The sequence below is a fragment of the Nuphar pumila genome, chromosome 3, assembly GCF_984573655.1.
Source record: "Nuphar pumila chromosome 3, dmNupPumi1.hap1.1, whole genome shotgun sequence".
NCBI lineage: Eukaryota > Viridiplantae > Streptophyta > Magnoliopsida > Nymphaeales > Nymphaeaceae > Nuphar > Nuphar pumila.
Window position 1 is genome coordinate 141807741 of NC_143251.1, and position 15956 is coordinate 141823696.

Consider the following 15956-nt stretch of genomic DNA (forward strand, 5'->3'; position numbering starts at 1 on the left):
TAGAATTTCATAGACATGAGGATGAAATTCAAGATGCAAGGAAGAGGATCATTATAGTCACAACACTCTGAGCACCTCCTGCTGAGACTGAGTCGCACTAGATGAACCAAGCCCTTGGGCAGGGAGATGCACAATTATATCTAACGGTGGTCAACGGTACGACAATAGAGATCCATGTAGAGATGCACCCAGTTGGAGTAGGTCTTGACTGAGTACAAATTAGTGTTTAGTGAGCCACATGAACTACCACCTATGAGGAGCCACAACTGCATGATATCAATTTAACAGGGAGCCAAACTTGCTAATATGAGACCATACCAGTATGCCCAAGTTCAAAAAGGGGAGATAGAATGGTTGGTACGAGAGATATTGAAGGTCGGAGTGATTCCCCACAGCAGAAGCCTATATTCCTCGATAGTGCTTTTGGTGAAGAAGGATAGGACATGGTGATTTTGTATTGACTGCAAGGTCCTAAATAGTAGCACCGTCAATGACAAATACCCCATCTCAATGATAGATGAGTTGCTATATGAACTGAGAGAGACATGATACTTCTTTAAGCTCGACCTCAGAGCTGGATACTTATGACCCCTGAGGATTTACACAAGATTGCTTTTTATACCCACAAGGAGCACTACGAGTTTCAGGTCATGCCCTTTAATTTGATTAATTTCCCACCCACTTTTCAGAGATTTGAACAATATCTTTTGAGCTTACCTTTGAAAGTTTGTTATGGCTTTCTTTGACGATATTCTCATGTATAGTAGTTGTTGGGAGGCCAACCTACAATATCCGAGGACAATATTTTGACTTCTTGACCAACACTAGTTATATGACAAGAGGTCAAAGTACAATTTTATTAAGAGCGAAGTTCAATTCATGAGGCACATTGTGTCAGCTAGTAGGGTGGAGGTGAACACTGAGAAGGTATCGGCTATGCAACAATGGTTGATTTCAATGTCCCTGAAGGTTTTGGGGGTTGGTAGGCTACTATCGAAAGTTTGTGCAGGGGAACTCACAACTTGCACATTCATTGATACAACTTAAAGAGGAGTCATTTTAGTGGATGGAGGAGGCTACACATACATTGGAGAGTCTGCAGTGAGGGATGGTGCAGGAAGAGAGGGTTGTGTATGTTCGCCCCCGATGATTCACTGAATCCCATGCCTGTGTTTGGGGCTTTGAATGAGCGCCACGTATACAAGCACATGGGGCTCGTATTCCTATGTATGTTGACATAACTTTGCATCGGACTCTGGTGTTGTTGCAAAGACTTAAGTACCCTTTATTGCTATTCTTCTCATAAAGTGATGGTTTGAGAAAATGACAAAAATGCCCTTCATTCAAAAAAGAAAAAACAAATAGTTCAAAAAAAGGACAAACATGTCCTCCATCCAGAAAGTCAAGGATGATGTTGACTCTTCAAAGTCTTCTTCTTTTTCGTTCAAAAAAAGGACAAACATGTCTTCTTCTTCTTTCTCCGTAAAACACTGTAAAACCCTTTCTCTCTCTAGAGAAGAAATCAAGGGAAACAAAGAGTTCTTCCTGGAGAAGGCTATGAACATCAACCCTCTCACTCTCTCTCCCTTCTCTCTCTACTTTTGTGCACATCCAACAGACGATCCTACATTGCTCCATCGTCATCTTCTTCTTCTTCCTTCTTCGTAAAACACTGTAAAACCCTCTCTCTGTAGAGAAGAAATCAAGGGAGGTAAAGGGTTCCTCCTGGAGAAGGCCATGAACACCAACCCTCTCACTCTCTCTCCCTTCTCTCTCTACTTATGTGCCTGATTTAGAGTTTTTGCCCTTACAGGAGGGGGGTCCGGGGGCTCCCCTCCCGACACGGATCCCAGGGGGGGCCGCCTCTGGCAGGGGTTCAGCGGGTGGGGGTCCAGGGGGAGCCGCCCCTGGCGGGGGGCAGCGCCCTCCGGACCAATTTTTTTTTGGGCCTTCCAACAATGATTTATAGTATTATCGGGCTTTCCTACAACAATTTGTAGTATTTGTAGTGTCTTCCGTAAATCGCGAAACACTATAGCGATTTGTAGTGTCTTCCGTAAATCGCTATAGCGATTTGTAGTGTCTTCCGCAAATCGCTATAGCGATTCGCAAATCGCTATAGCGATTTGTAGTGTCTTCCGCAAATTGCTATAGCGATTCACAAATCGCTATAGCGATTCACAAATCGCTATAGCGATTTGTAGTGTCTTCCGCAAATCGCTATAGCGATTTGTAGTGTCTTCCGCAAATTAGGACCAACTTGTCAGAGCCATATCTCCCTAACCAGAGGTCATATTCCAAATCCGTAAAAAATGGTGTCTTTGTTATTGAGTCTAATTTATTTTTGTAAATTTTCAGCAATTTCTATTGTCATTTCATTCCCCATTTTAACTTCAACGATACATTACAACCACAATTATCAAAAGAAAGACTGCCCAAGCTAAGAGTCACCGTTCTCGCCCTCCTCCTCGACAGCAACCCAGTCGGTGCAGTCGCGCTGAGGATGACCAGTAGAATCTCCACCACGTCGTCTTCCTCTCCCTAGCGAGGAGGTCTCAGCGGAGCCGTCGTTCCAGTGACGGGTGTTCATCTCGTTCCGGTGACGGGTGTTCTACGAAATGTAAATCCCCTCTTCTGTAAGGGAAAAAGACCATGAACACGCTGGGAGGAGCCCTCAGACCCCCCTTATGTAAGGGTAAAAGCTCTGAATCAGACTCCATAACTCTTCAAGTTTTATGATGCTACCCACACTGGGAGGAGCTCTCAGACCCCCCTTTCTGTAAGGGTTAAAACTCTAAATCAGACTCCACAACTCTTCAAGTTGAATGATGCTACCCACGCTGGGAGGAGCCCCCAGACCCTCCTCCTGTAAGGGTAAAAACTTTGAATTAGGCTCCACAACAGTAAATGTGCAGATCAGTCGGTGCTTGATGGAGCAATGTATGATCTTCTAATGGATGTGCACAGAAGCAGAAATAGAAGGGAGAGAGAGAGAGAGAGTGAGAGTTGAATGATGCTACCCACGCTGGGATGAGCCCCCAAACCCTCCTCCTGTAAGGGTAAAAACTTTGAATCAGGCTCCACAACAGTCAATGTGCAGGTCAGTCGGTGCTTGATGGAGCAATGTATGATCTTCTAATGGATGTGCACAGAAGCAGAAATAGAAGGGAAAGAGAGAGAGAGTAAGAGGGTTGATGTTCATGGCCTTTTCTAGGGGAGATTTCTTTCTCGGATAATCCTACAGTGCAGAGACTGGGTCTTAAATAATCATCTTCGGGGCACTTAAGTCTTTACAACCACTCATTTTCAAGAGCCGTCATTTTTTTTTGCACCAATGGAGGAGAGGGTACTTAAGTCTTTGCAATCGCATCAAACTCCAATGCTAATTAATGCTGACAAACATGGGGATACGAGACGCACATGCTTACATACGTGGTGCTCTTTGGGACCCCCGATCATGAGATGTAGCTAACTGCCCTGTTCGGGGGGGGGACATATAACCTGCTTCGGTGCAGGAACCCCATGCTAGCTCTTCCTGACTTGGCTTTCAAGTTTTAGGTAGAGACAGATGCATCACGATTAAGCGTGGGGGCTATTTCGAGTAAGGGAGGACATTCTATCACCTATTACAATAAGTGATAGTGAAGAAAAAGAAGGGACTCTCAATGTATGAGGAGTACATGGCTATCATCATCGTCGTAAACAAATGGTGACCTTACTTATTGGGACACCATTTTATGGTTTACTCTAATCACAAGAGCCTACAACATGAGGATCACCACTCCATTGCAACAAAAGTGGATCTTCAAGTTGATGGGTTATGACTTTAAGATTCAATACAGAAAATGACCCAACAATCAGTAGCAGATTCACTATCGAGAAAAGGGCAAGAAAAGGAACTCAGACTATTCAACTTCTTGACGATGACCTTTCCCATCTTTGAAAACCTAGCTTGGGCATATGAATGGAGTGCGAAGATGCAAGTGATAATGTAACTAGTGGATCGCGGTGAATTGACAAGGTATCTGAAGCAAGGTACATTATTCACATGGAAGATTATAGTATCGGTAGACTCCCCACTAACCAAGACCCTCATAAAACACTTCCACTGCACTCCCACACCAACACACCTACTTTAGGGTGTAGCGAGAGCCTGAGTGGGCTGGCATGAAGTATCATGTCCAAGAGTTCGTGGACAGTTGCAATGCTACAGTAAAATATGAAGCAACAACTCTTACTGATCTTCTACAATCATTATCAATGCCAGTGTGACTTTTAAAGGATATATCGAAAGACTTCATCAATGTTCCCATAGGGGAGAAGGGAGGAACATCGAATTTTGTGGCAGCGAACATGCTATCCAAATATAAGCACTTCGTAACATTAGCACATCATAAAAAACTAGGATAATACAGAGGTGTTTGTGATAGATATCTTTTGTATACACGGTATGCCCCACACTATTATTAGTGACAGAGATGTCATGTTCACGCACACGTTCTATACACAGTTCTTTGCTTTCCAAGGTACCAGATTGTTGATGAGCATTGCCTAACATTCCCAAACTGATGGCAAAATTGAGGTCATCTATTATTGTCTAGAGGGCTTCTTGCAAGCTTTTATTGCGGATCATCCTCGCTCATGGGTTCATATAATACCTTGGGTGCAATGGTAAGACAATATTCCTCTCACCAACACAACTTATGTTGTACAAGCTGTGAGAGCTATGATAATAAAGCGAGAGATGATAGAACGCAATGAACTTCTGCAGATCCTCCAAAATCAGATGACTATAGCCCAAAATCACATAAACTTCAAACATATGACAGTTTGGCACGCTTGATAGCACAAACTAATCCACAGTTTCTTCGAGCCATACTTAGTTCTAGAGCGTATCGGTCAAGTAAAACATCATATCAACCTTGAAGAGGGATCTGCATCCACCTAGGCTTTCACATCTCTAGGTTGAAGTTGTACTATAGAATGCCTTCACTGTTGACACCAAACCTTCCTAACTTGCAGGCGACTGCTCAATTACAACCACTATGTGCACTTGAGAGGAGACGCAAACAATCAGACGTACCAATCTAGTGGACAAGGAGTGGAGTGGATGAGGCAACTTGGGAGGTTGAGGACAACTTGTTGCAACATTACCCAGATTTCATGCCTCAAGGCCAAAGCAATTTTCAAGGGTAGGGAATTGCTACGGATCAACCTAGATTCCTTGTTCTTTTCCTGTTTGGATCAATCAGATCCATTTAGTTGGGTGTTGGAGTTGTTGATTTGGTTTGTGTTGTTTGAGATGGGATCCATCTTGGACCAATCTGTATTTGCTTTGGTTTATAGTGGATTAGATCCACACTAGACCCGATCTTCCCCTGGACTATTTAAGGGGGGCTTATTCCTAGATTATATCTTGGACATTTTTGGGGAACTCTCCTCTTCGAGATCGCATTTTCTCCTTTCTTTTTCTTTAAAGTTTTTTGATGGTATAATCATCAGAAATGCGGATCTCCCTTTGATTGAACCCATAGCTTTCGATCATCGAGAACATGTTCCGCCCTTTGATCATGGCATCTGTGGTTTCTCGAGATTTATAAGTGCATCAATGAGGGCCTAAGCCCTTTATAATTTTTGAGAAACTAGTTAGTGCACACATTTCAAGATCGATGCTGTAACACAAACACTATGTACTTTCATATGTATATATGTATCGACAATATGGGGTGTGAATTACATCACCTCAACCATCATAGATAAAGGGAGGATTGAAGGTAAAGGTTTGTTTAAGTAAAATCATGATTTTTTTAAGTTGAAACTGGAAGCATGTTAAGTGAAGTTCCCTTCTCTTGCAAGCTGGGGCACTTGATCCAGCACACCTGCTTTGCATCCCATCTCATTTTTTGGAGATCTTTTTTATGCACTCTAAGGTTGAGAACATACTAGTAAAAAGTTCTCAAAGTTTCCTTTAGTCAGGCTAGTGTAGTGTTAAATCCAAAATTCTTGCCTAATGGATCAAGTTTCACATTCAAAGCAATCTGGAGAGCTTGAGATTAGGAATATGAGGTGGTGAATAGATCACTTTCTTAATCAAATGGAGGTGAAGACTCTGTACGGAGGAAAATGGTTGGATAGAGGTTTTCAGAGAAAAGTATAGTGTCAATGGATGGCCTTGGTGTTAGGCAGAGAATGTTAAATAATGAGGGACTCTGAAATCTTGAAAGGATGATTGAAGGTCATGGACATTTCTCAGAGTTTTGTTGAAGTAGTGGTGGATGGAGCGAGGAATTTAAACTAGGGTGGGCACAAACATACAATAAAAATGTAATTATACCTTACAACCTTAATTGAGCATTCACGTCATTTGAAAAAAAATAGCACAAAAAAACATTACAACCTTAATTGAGCATTCACGTCATTTGAAAAAAAATCCATATCAATACCTTAAATCTTAAAAAAATATTGATTTATGCTAATTAAAAAAGACATAAACCCCTAATATTCTAACCAAAATCAAGTATTTATTATTCAAGCATAATGCGAATTAAGAAAACATACAAAAGACACTAAGCCCTAATTACATAATATTCATGCTATTAAAAAAATTAAATTACAAAAACCTAAATACTAACAACCATCATAATTCATACATTAAGATAATATTTAAAAATTGATAACAAAAGAAAAGAGTAGCAATTTTATTCTTTCAATTTATCTATAAAAACATCTACCGTTAACAACCAATACCATGAGAATAGCATATGAAATTGAAACAAATGATCGATCTTAAAAAAATACAAAAGCAACAAATCATTGACATATGCAATGCATCAATTGCATTATAACAACAAAAATTAGTGTTAAAAAAATATTATATAGTATAAAATAAAGCATAGACAAATAAAATTGAGGGATGAGGGGATTGGGAAACAAAAAGGGGTCATTGCGGTCGAGCATCAGTATCCACATTATACGTGGGTTAGATGGGCACTACCCACCCTAACCCACATCCCTATTAAGGGATTTGCATGGATTAGGGTTGGCATGTGCCCACCATCCCATTAACATTGCTTTGCCTCTGGTTGTGGGTGTCTTTCACTGGTGAGCTCCGTAAGGGCTTGGATATTGGTGATCCCACCTAGAGATTATCCGCTTCGGCAAGAAACTTTGTCATAAAAAAATGGTGGTGGTGGGTAATAGCAGGTCCACTAATGTCAGAAAGAACATTTGGTTAGAGAGAAATAACACAAAAAAACTCTACGACCTTATTTAAAGGTTCATGTCATTTGAAAAAAAAATCTAAATTAATACCTTAAATCATAAAAAAAAATACTGATTTATAATAATTAAAAAAGATATAAACTCTTAATATTCCAACCAAAATCAAGTATTCATTATTCAAGCCTAATGTTAATTAAAATAATACACAAAAGGCACTAAACCTTAATTAAACAATATTTATGCTATTAAAAAATTAAATTTAAAAACCTAAATGGTAATAACCATCATAAGTCTTACATTATGCCAGTATAAAAAAATTAATACCAAAAGAAAAGGTATCAATTTTATTCTTTCAATTTATCCATAAAAACATCTACCAATAACAACCAATACCAAGAGAATAGAATAGGAAATTGAAACTAATGATCATTCTTAAAGAAATAAAGAAGCAACAAATCATTGGCATATGCATTGCATCAATTATACTATAAAAACAAAAATTAGGGGCAAAAAATTATTATATAGTATAAAATATAACATAGAGAAATAAAATTGAAAAAAATAGACTTAAAACCTAACCCCACAAAAAAAAAGTAGCCCTAAAACACAAAAAGCCATAAAACCTAATTATTGAAATGTAAGTATTTAAGAAAAAAAATAGGCTTACTTCGAAAGTTTGTTATGGCTTTCTTTAATGGTATTCTCATCTATAGTAGTTGTTGGGAGGCCAACCTACAATATCTGAGGACAATATTTTGTTTTCTCGACCAACACTAGTTATACAAAAATATTCCTCTCACCATCACAACTTATGTCGAACAGGCTATGAGAGCTATGACAATAGAGCGAGAGATGATAGAAGACAATGAGCTTCTGCAGATCCTCCAAAATCATATGACTATATCTCAAAACCGCATAAAACAGGCCAATGATAGGCAGCAAGGACTGAGGGCGTTTGAGGTAGGTGACTTGGTCCTACTGCGGCTCCCAAACTTCAAACATATGATAGTTTGCCATCCTTGATTGCACAAACTAATCCACAGGTTCTACAAGTCATACTTAGTTCTACAACGTATCAGTCAAGTAAAATATCAGCTCGACCTTTCTGAGGGACCTGCATCCACCTAGGCTTTCACATCTCTAGGTTGAAGTTGTACTACAGAATGCCTCCACTGTTGACACCAAACCTTCCTAACATGCAGGCTACTACTCAATTGCTACTACTCACTTAACCACTATGTGCACTTGAGAGGAGATACAAACGAGTAGACATACTAATCTAGTGGGCAAGGAGTGGAGTAGATGATGCAACTTGGGAGGTTGAGGACAACTTATTGCAACATTGCCCAGATTTCATGCCTTAAGGACAGAGCAATTTTCTGGGGTAGGGAATTGCTACAGATCAACCTAAATCCCTTCTTTGTTCTTTTCCTATTTGGATCAATGAGATCCATTTAGTTGGGTGTTGGAGTTGTTGATTTAGTTTGAGTTGTTTGAGAAGAGATCCATCTTGAACCAATCTGTATTTGCTTTTGTATATGCTTTGGTTTATAATGGATTAGATCCACACAAGACCTGATCTTCCCCTAGACTATTTAAGGGAGACTTAGCCCTAGATTATATCTTGGACATTTTTGGGGAACTCTCCTCTTCGAGATCACATTTTCTCCTTTCTTTTTCTTTTAATTTTTTTGATGGTATAATCATCAGAATTAAGGATCTCCCTTTGATTGATCCCGTTGCTTTTGATCATCGAGAACATGTTCCTCCCTTCGATCATGGCATCTGCGATTTCTCGAGATTTATTAGTGCATCAATGAGGGCCCAAGCCCTTCATAATTTTTTAGAAACAAGTTAGGGCACAAATTTCAAGACCGATGCCCTAACACAAACGGTGTGTACTTTTATATGTATGTATGCATCGACAATGAGGGGTGCGAATTGCATCACCTCAACCATCATTGGTAAAGGAAGGATTGAAGGTGAATGTTTGTTGAAGTAAAATCGTGATTGTTTTAAGCTGAAACTGGAGGCATGTTAAGTGAAGTTCCCTTCTCTTGCAAGCTGGGGCACTTGATCCAACACACTTGGTTTGCATCCCATCTCATTTTTTGGAGATCTTTATTATGCCTACTAAGGTTGAGAACATACTAGTGAAAGTTCTCAAAGTTTCCTTTAGTCAGGCTAGTGTTGTGTTAAATCCAAAGTTCTTGTCCAATGGATCAAGTTTCAGATTTAAAGGAATATGGAGAGCATGAGATTAAGAATATGAGGTGGTGAATAGAACTTTCTTAATCAAATGGAGGTGGAGACTCTGTACTGAGGAAAATGGTTGGATAGAGGTTTTCAGAGAAAAGTATAGTGTCAACGGATGGCCTTGGTGTTAGGCAGAGAATATTAAATAAATGAGGGACTCTGAAATCTTGAAAGAATGATTGGTCATGGATATTTCTCAGAGTTTTGTTGAAGTAGTGGTAGGCGGAGCGAGGAATTTAAACTAGGGTGGGCACAAACATACAATAAAAACATAATTATTAATAAAAAGTATACTTACAATATGTTTTCAAAAAAGGATCAAATAGTTTTTGTAATCCTAACAAACATCATTCATAGATATTCTAATTAAAAAAAAAAGAGACAACACCCCTAATTAAATATTTATGTTATTTGAAAACCAAAATAAAAAATATAAAACCTAAAAACACAAAGATTTAAGTGTTTGATGACCAAAATTAAGTACTCTTTGAAAGAATAGGTCTAGAGAATTAATGAAATCATGTTTAATGATAGCTGGAAAAAAAAAAACACTACAACCTTAATTGATCATTCACATCATTTGAAAAAAATCCAAATCATTACCTTAAATCTTAAAAAAAATACTGATTTATACAAATTAAAAAGGACATAAACCCCTAATATTCTAACCAAAATCAAGTATTCATTATTCAAGCCTAATGCTAATTAAGAAAACATATAAAAGACACTAAACCTTAATTACATAATATTCATACTATTAAAAAAAATAAATTAAAAAAACCTAAATCCTAACAGCCATCATAATTCATACATTATGCTAATTTTAAAAAATTGATAACAAAAGAAAAGAGTAGCAATTTTATTCTTTCAATTTATCTATAAAAACATCTACCTTTAACTGCCAATACCATGAGAATAACATATGAAATTGAAACAAATGATCGATCTTAAAAAAATACAAAAGCAATAAATCATTGACATATGCATTGCATCAATTGTGCTATAACAACAAAAAGTAGTGTTAAAAAAATATTATATAGTATAAAATAAAACATAGACAAATAAAATTGGGAAAAATATGCATAAAACCTAACTCCACAAAAAAGAAAAGAAAAAGGTAGCCCTAAAACCTAATTATTAAAATGCAACTATTTAAGAAAAAAAAGAAAAATAAAGATCAGGCCCTTGATTGGCTTTGAACAACAACAAATCGGTAGAAATAGCCTCTATTAAACAATGAAACGTCATTCATCCTTACTAGACATAAAGAACATGACTATTGACATGATTCATCCATTTGATCGGCAAAAACATCATCCATTACACAACAAAATGATAATCCACTTCACTCAAGATAAAAAACATGACTATGAACATGATTCACCATTTACTCAACAGAAGCAACCTCCATTAAACAACAAAAACAATCATTTATCTTGTGAATAAATGAAAACATGATTGGAGACACGATTCATCATTCTTTCAAGATCAAGACTACAATCCTTATTTGACTAATAAAAAAATGACTACAGTGAATATTTAACAAAAAAGAAATGAAGAGTATAGATAAAATCAAACAAGCAAGAAATAGAAAGAAAGAATAGCAAATAAGAAATTGATGAAAGAAAGAAAATAAAGACTATAGATGGAAGAACTCGAAGGAAGCATGGAGATGGAAGAGACAAAAATTGTTGGCACCCCAACAATAGATTCGGCCATCACACCCCCAAACTAGTTCTAATTCTCGTCGAAAAAAATGATTTTTTCGATAAGAGAGAAAGAGAGAGGAGGACCACAGTTAGGGGCAGAAACTCACAACTGCCAGGAGGGCAAAGAGAGAGAGAGAGAGAGAGAGAGAGAGAGAGAGAGAGAGAGAGAGAGAGAGAGAGAGAGAGAGAGAGAGAGTCTCGAAGCCGTAGGGAAGGTTGAGAGAGAGATAGAGAAAGAGGAAAGGATCAACAACACTGCCTTGCAACCTCAGAAAAGGTGGGGAGAGAGAAAAAAATGGATCAAGCGTGGAGTCTCGCAACCGCAAGGCAGAGAGAGAGAGAGAGAGAGAGAGAGAGAGAGAGAGAGAGAGAGAGAGAGAGAGAGAGAGAGAGAGAGAGAGAGGCTAGGACAAAATTGAGGGATGAGGGAATTGGGAAACAAAAAGGGGTCATTGCGGTCGGGCATCAGTAACCACATTATTATTGAAGATCCAGATCCAAAGTGCAAAGATCAGCTTTCTGTTAAAGGTTTTATGCCAGCACAGTTGCCTCTTACGGCTCAGGATCATCACAAACAGGATATACATCCTAATCCCAACAAATCATCCATCTCTGTGGATAACGATAAGAGATTTGAAAAAGGATATACATAGAAAGATATCCTGCCTCATTGTATATAAATATGCTATCAAACGCATATTCCCATGTATCAAGTTTCTGTGTGTTCAATAGAAAAAGGATAAACGTGTTCCACCGTGGACGCAGGTTCTATTCCAGAACCGAACCACGTAAATAGTTTCTTGTGTGGTTTTGCTGTTTCTTCATGCATGCCCCCACTATGGGACATTTTCAACTTGTCAAACGCATACTCCGCTACGTGAAAGGAACAATTGACCTTGGGCTTACGCTTTATAATTTCGGCCAACCTCAACTGTATGCCTTCTCTGATGCAGATTGGGCAGGCTGCCCCATCACTCGTCGATCTACCACTGGTTATTGTACTTTCTTTGGCAATAATTGCGTCTCATGGAGTGCTAAGAAGCAGCGCACGGTAGCCCGCTCTAGCACCGAAGCAGAATACAAGGCTATGGCATCTACTGCTGCAGAGCTCACTTGGTTGACTTATGTTCTTCGTGATCTTGGTTTTAGTTCACCCCAGCGACCCATTTTGTATTGCGACAACATTAGTGCATTACATCTTACCATCAATCCAGTCTTCCACAACAAAACCAAACACATTCAGATTGACTATCATTATGTGAGGGAACAAGTCGCCAACAACAACTTGGAAACACGTTATGTCCCTTCCAGGCTCCAGTTCGCTGATATTTTTACAAAACCCCTTTCTAAGGATCACTTTGCCATTCTTCGCAACAAACTTGGTCTCCTTCGACGGCCATGTTTGAGGGGGCCTATTGAAGATCCAAATCCAAAGTGCAAAGATCAGCTTTCTGTTAAAGGTTTTACGCCAGCACAGTTGCCTCTTACGGCTCAGGATCATCACAAACAGGATATACATCCTAATCCCAACAAATCATCCATCTCTGTGGATAACGATAAGAGATTTGAAAAAGGATATACATAGAAAGATATCCTGCCTCATTGTATATAAATATGCTATCAAACGCATATTCCCATGTATCAAGTTTCTGTGTGTTCAATAGAAAAAGGATAAACGTGTTCCACCGTGGACGTAGGTTCTATTCCAGAACCGAACCACGTAAATAGTTTCTTGTGTGGTTTTGCTGTTTCTTCAATTATATGTGGGTTAGGTGGGCACTGCCCACCCTAACCCACATCCCTATTAAGGGATTTGCATGGGTTAGGGTTGACATATGCCCACCGTCCCATTAACATTGTTGGGTGCCTTTCACTGGTGGGCTCCGTAAGGGCTTGGATATTGGTGATCCCTTCGGCAAGAAACTTTGTCATAAAAAAATGGTGGTGGTGGGTAATAGCAGGTCCACCACTGTGAGGAAGAACATTTGGTTAGAGAGAAATAACACCAAAAAACTCTACAACCTTATTTAAAGTTTCATGTCATTTGCAAAAAAAATCTAAATTAATACCTTAAATCTTAAAAAAAAATACTGATTTATAATAATTAAAAAAGACATAAACTCCTACTATTCCAACCAAAATCAAGTATTCATTATTCAAGCCTAATGCTAATTAAAATAATACACAAAAGGCACTAAACTTTAATTAAATAATATTTATGCTATTAAAAAAATAAATTAAAAGACCTAAATGGTAATAACCATCATAAGTCTTACATTATGCCAATTTAAAAAAATTAATACCAAACGAAAAAGTATCAATTTTATTCTTTCAATTTATCCATAAAAACATCTACCAATAACAACCAATACCAAGAGAATAGAATAGGAAATTGAAACTACTGATCATTCTTAAAGAAATAAAGAAGCAACAAATCATTGGCATATGCAGTGCGTCAATTGTATTATAAAAACAAAAATTAGGAGCAAAAAATTATTATAGAGTATAAAATATAACATAGAGAAATAAAATTGAAAAAAAAATAGGCTTAAAACCCAACTCCACAAAAAAAAAGTAGCCCTAAAACACAAAAGCCATAAAACCTAATTATTGAAATGTAAGTATTTAAGAAAAAAAATAAAAAAGAAAGATCGTGCCCTTGATTGACTCTGAACAACAACAAATCAGTAGAAATAGCCTCCATTATACAACAGAATGACATTCATCTTTGCTAGACCATCATTCATCTATTTAATCGGCATAAACATCTTACATTACACAATAAAATGGCAATCTACTTCACTCAAGATAAAAAAACCCTGAGTACGAACATGATTAACCATACAATCGGCAGGAAAGACCTCCATTAAAAAAAAAAAAAAGTAGGTGGTGGGTAATAGCAGGTCCACTAATATCTTAAAGAACATTTGGTTAGAGAGAAATATCAGGATCTTTAACGGGAAAACTTCAAATATAAAAGTGTTTATGTATATGTTCGAGTGCGCAGATGATACCTCATCTACTACATGATAACCATTGGTACTCGATTAGTTGGGCTTAATTAATTCTTCCTGTTATTATTGATTATTTACCTTCTTTCAGAAAAAAAAAATCATTGCACAAAGATGAAGGCCATATACATGGATGGTGGTGATCTCAAAACACAAACTTTTTTGTTTTTGTCATATTATTTGATCCGACCTCCATCCGCTCTTATGGTACAACACACCAAAAAAGAGAACGAATCTTCTACATGTAATGATAGAGAAAAGACTATGTTGGTGAGGGAATTGGAAAAATCCTAAGGAGAATCATAAGTACGTACCTAATTATGTTAAGCGTATCAACTCTTGTACACAATTTTGGAGATTGGTAATCGATGGAGAGAGAGAGAAAAAAAAAGAGCAATGATGGGAGTGGTGAAGGATTGGGATGACATTGGTACATTAAATAGGAGAAAATCAGAAGCTGAAGGCCGAGAATTTCATGGACCAACTACTAACCAATCTTCAAGTGCCACGTGGATCCTGATAAGATTCCTGATAAGGCATTGGTGGATTAAGCAGGAAAATGGGTAAAAATGTGTTGATTTTCAAGTTAAAAAAATAGAGTGAGTCAGATTAATTTAGTTCGATTTTCAGTGAATTCGACCATAACCGTCTATCTGGCCATGTTTATTCCAGATAAGACCAATATTGGGAAATACAATATATGGATCTGACAATCTGTAGGCCGGATTTGTTTCGAATTGGCCTGTTTGCAACCTTAAGTTATAGAGGAGAGTTGGCTCTGATCCAGATCCAATAGCCAAACCCTGATGGAATGTTTAAGTAATAAAGTAGGTGCGACTCATTGCCCAAATGGTTAATCGATTTTGATATCATCGTCAAGACAGAATGGGTCAAGATTGGCTACCAGTGGTTGAGGAAACGGACAAGCAGCCTACACAGTCTTCATTATTGGAATTTGTCAGCTTTAAGTTATTTCCTGTTTTATTTACTGTCTTATTGTAAATACAGCAAATGTGTGATGTTATAACAAATGGAGTCGGGTATGGTTTGTGAAATTTCGTATCAGACCCAGAACAGACCCGAATTTCGACAATGATCCGCTATTTTTCAATGTAAAACTGATACAAAAAATTATTTTGTCGGGTATGGTTCAGGTTTGGTTCATGTAATCCTTATAGGATCTGGGTATTTTCCCTATGTTGGGTCCGATTCAACCCGCTACCAGCATCTCAAAACAGGTATAGGTCTGTTTCTACCTGAGTCCAAACCAAACACAAACCGTTGACATGCCATTTTGGCTGCAAGCTTTTAGTGACATGAGCGGACACGCTCAGACATGCTGACATCGATACAACATTATTTTTATTTAAATATATTATTTTTATTATTAAAATATTTCAAAACAGTTTTTTATTGATTGAAAAAATTAAAATATTTTGTATCCTTGGGTCCCATTTTTTAAAGTTTTTTATAAATCTCTAGTATAATTTGAATCATGCATCCTCGAGTCCTCAGGTCATTGATCAAAAGAGCATTACAAAATGAAATAGAATATTTTGGGGCGGGGGGAATGAATTCGCCTGTAAAAAAAATCAATTCCCTATCATTAATGGCTTACCCTAGGTTGGTGTGGACCTGAAAGAAAGGAGGTTTGGCACCTGATGTGAATCCTCATATGAATCCTCATAGATTAGTTCATGCTTGAGCTCGATTAAGTAGACTTACTAAGGCATGACTAGTGGATTGTGTAAACCAAGTA

The 15956-nt window shown here is 37.8% G+C and overlaps 1 protein-coding gene across 4 annotated transcripts in view; it reads right to left on the reverse strand.

Moving 5' to 3' along the window:
• LOC149844156 (uncharacterized) overlaps nt 1–14601 on the reverse strand; it is a 28604-nt gene extending 14003 nt beyond the window's left edge. For 3 of the 4 annotated variants that reach the window (XR_016430959.1, XM_090000354.1, XM_090000352.1), the window contains exon 1: nt 14512–14601. The gene's annotated coding sequence lies outside the window, so the exon portion shown is untranslated. The remainder of the gene's footprint in view (nt 1–14511) is intronic. The other variant, XM_090000353.1, reaches the window with a different exon arrangement.
• Nucleotides 14602–15956: the final 1355 nt, after the last annotated feature.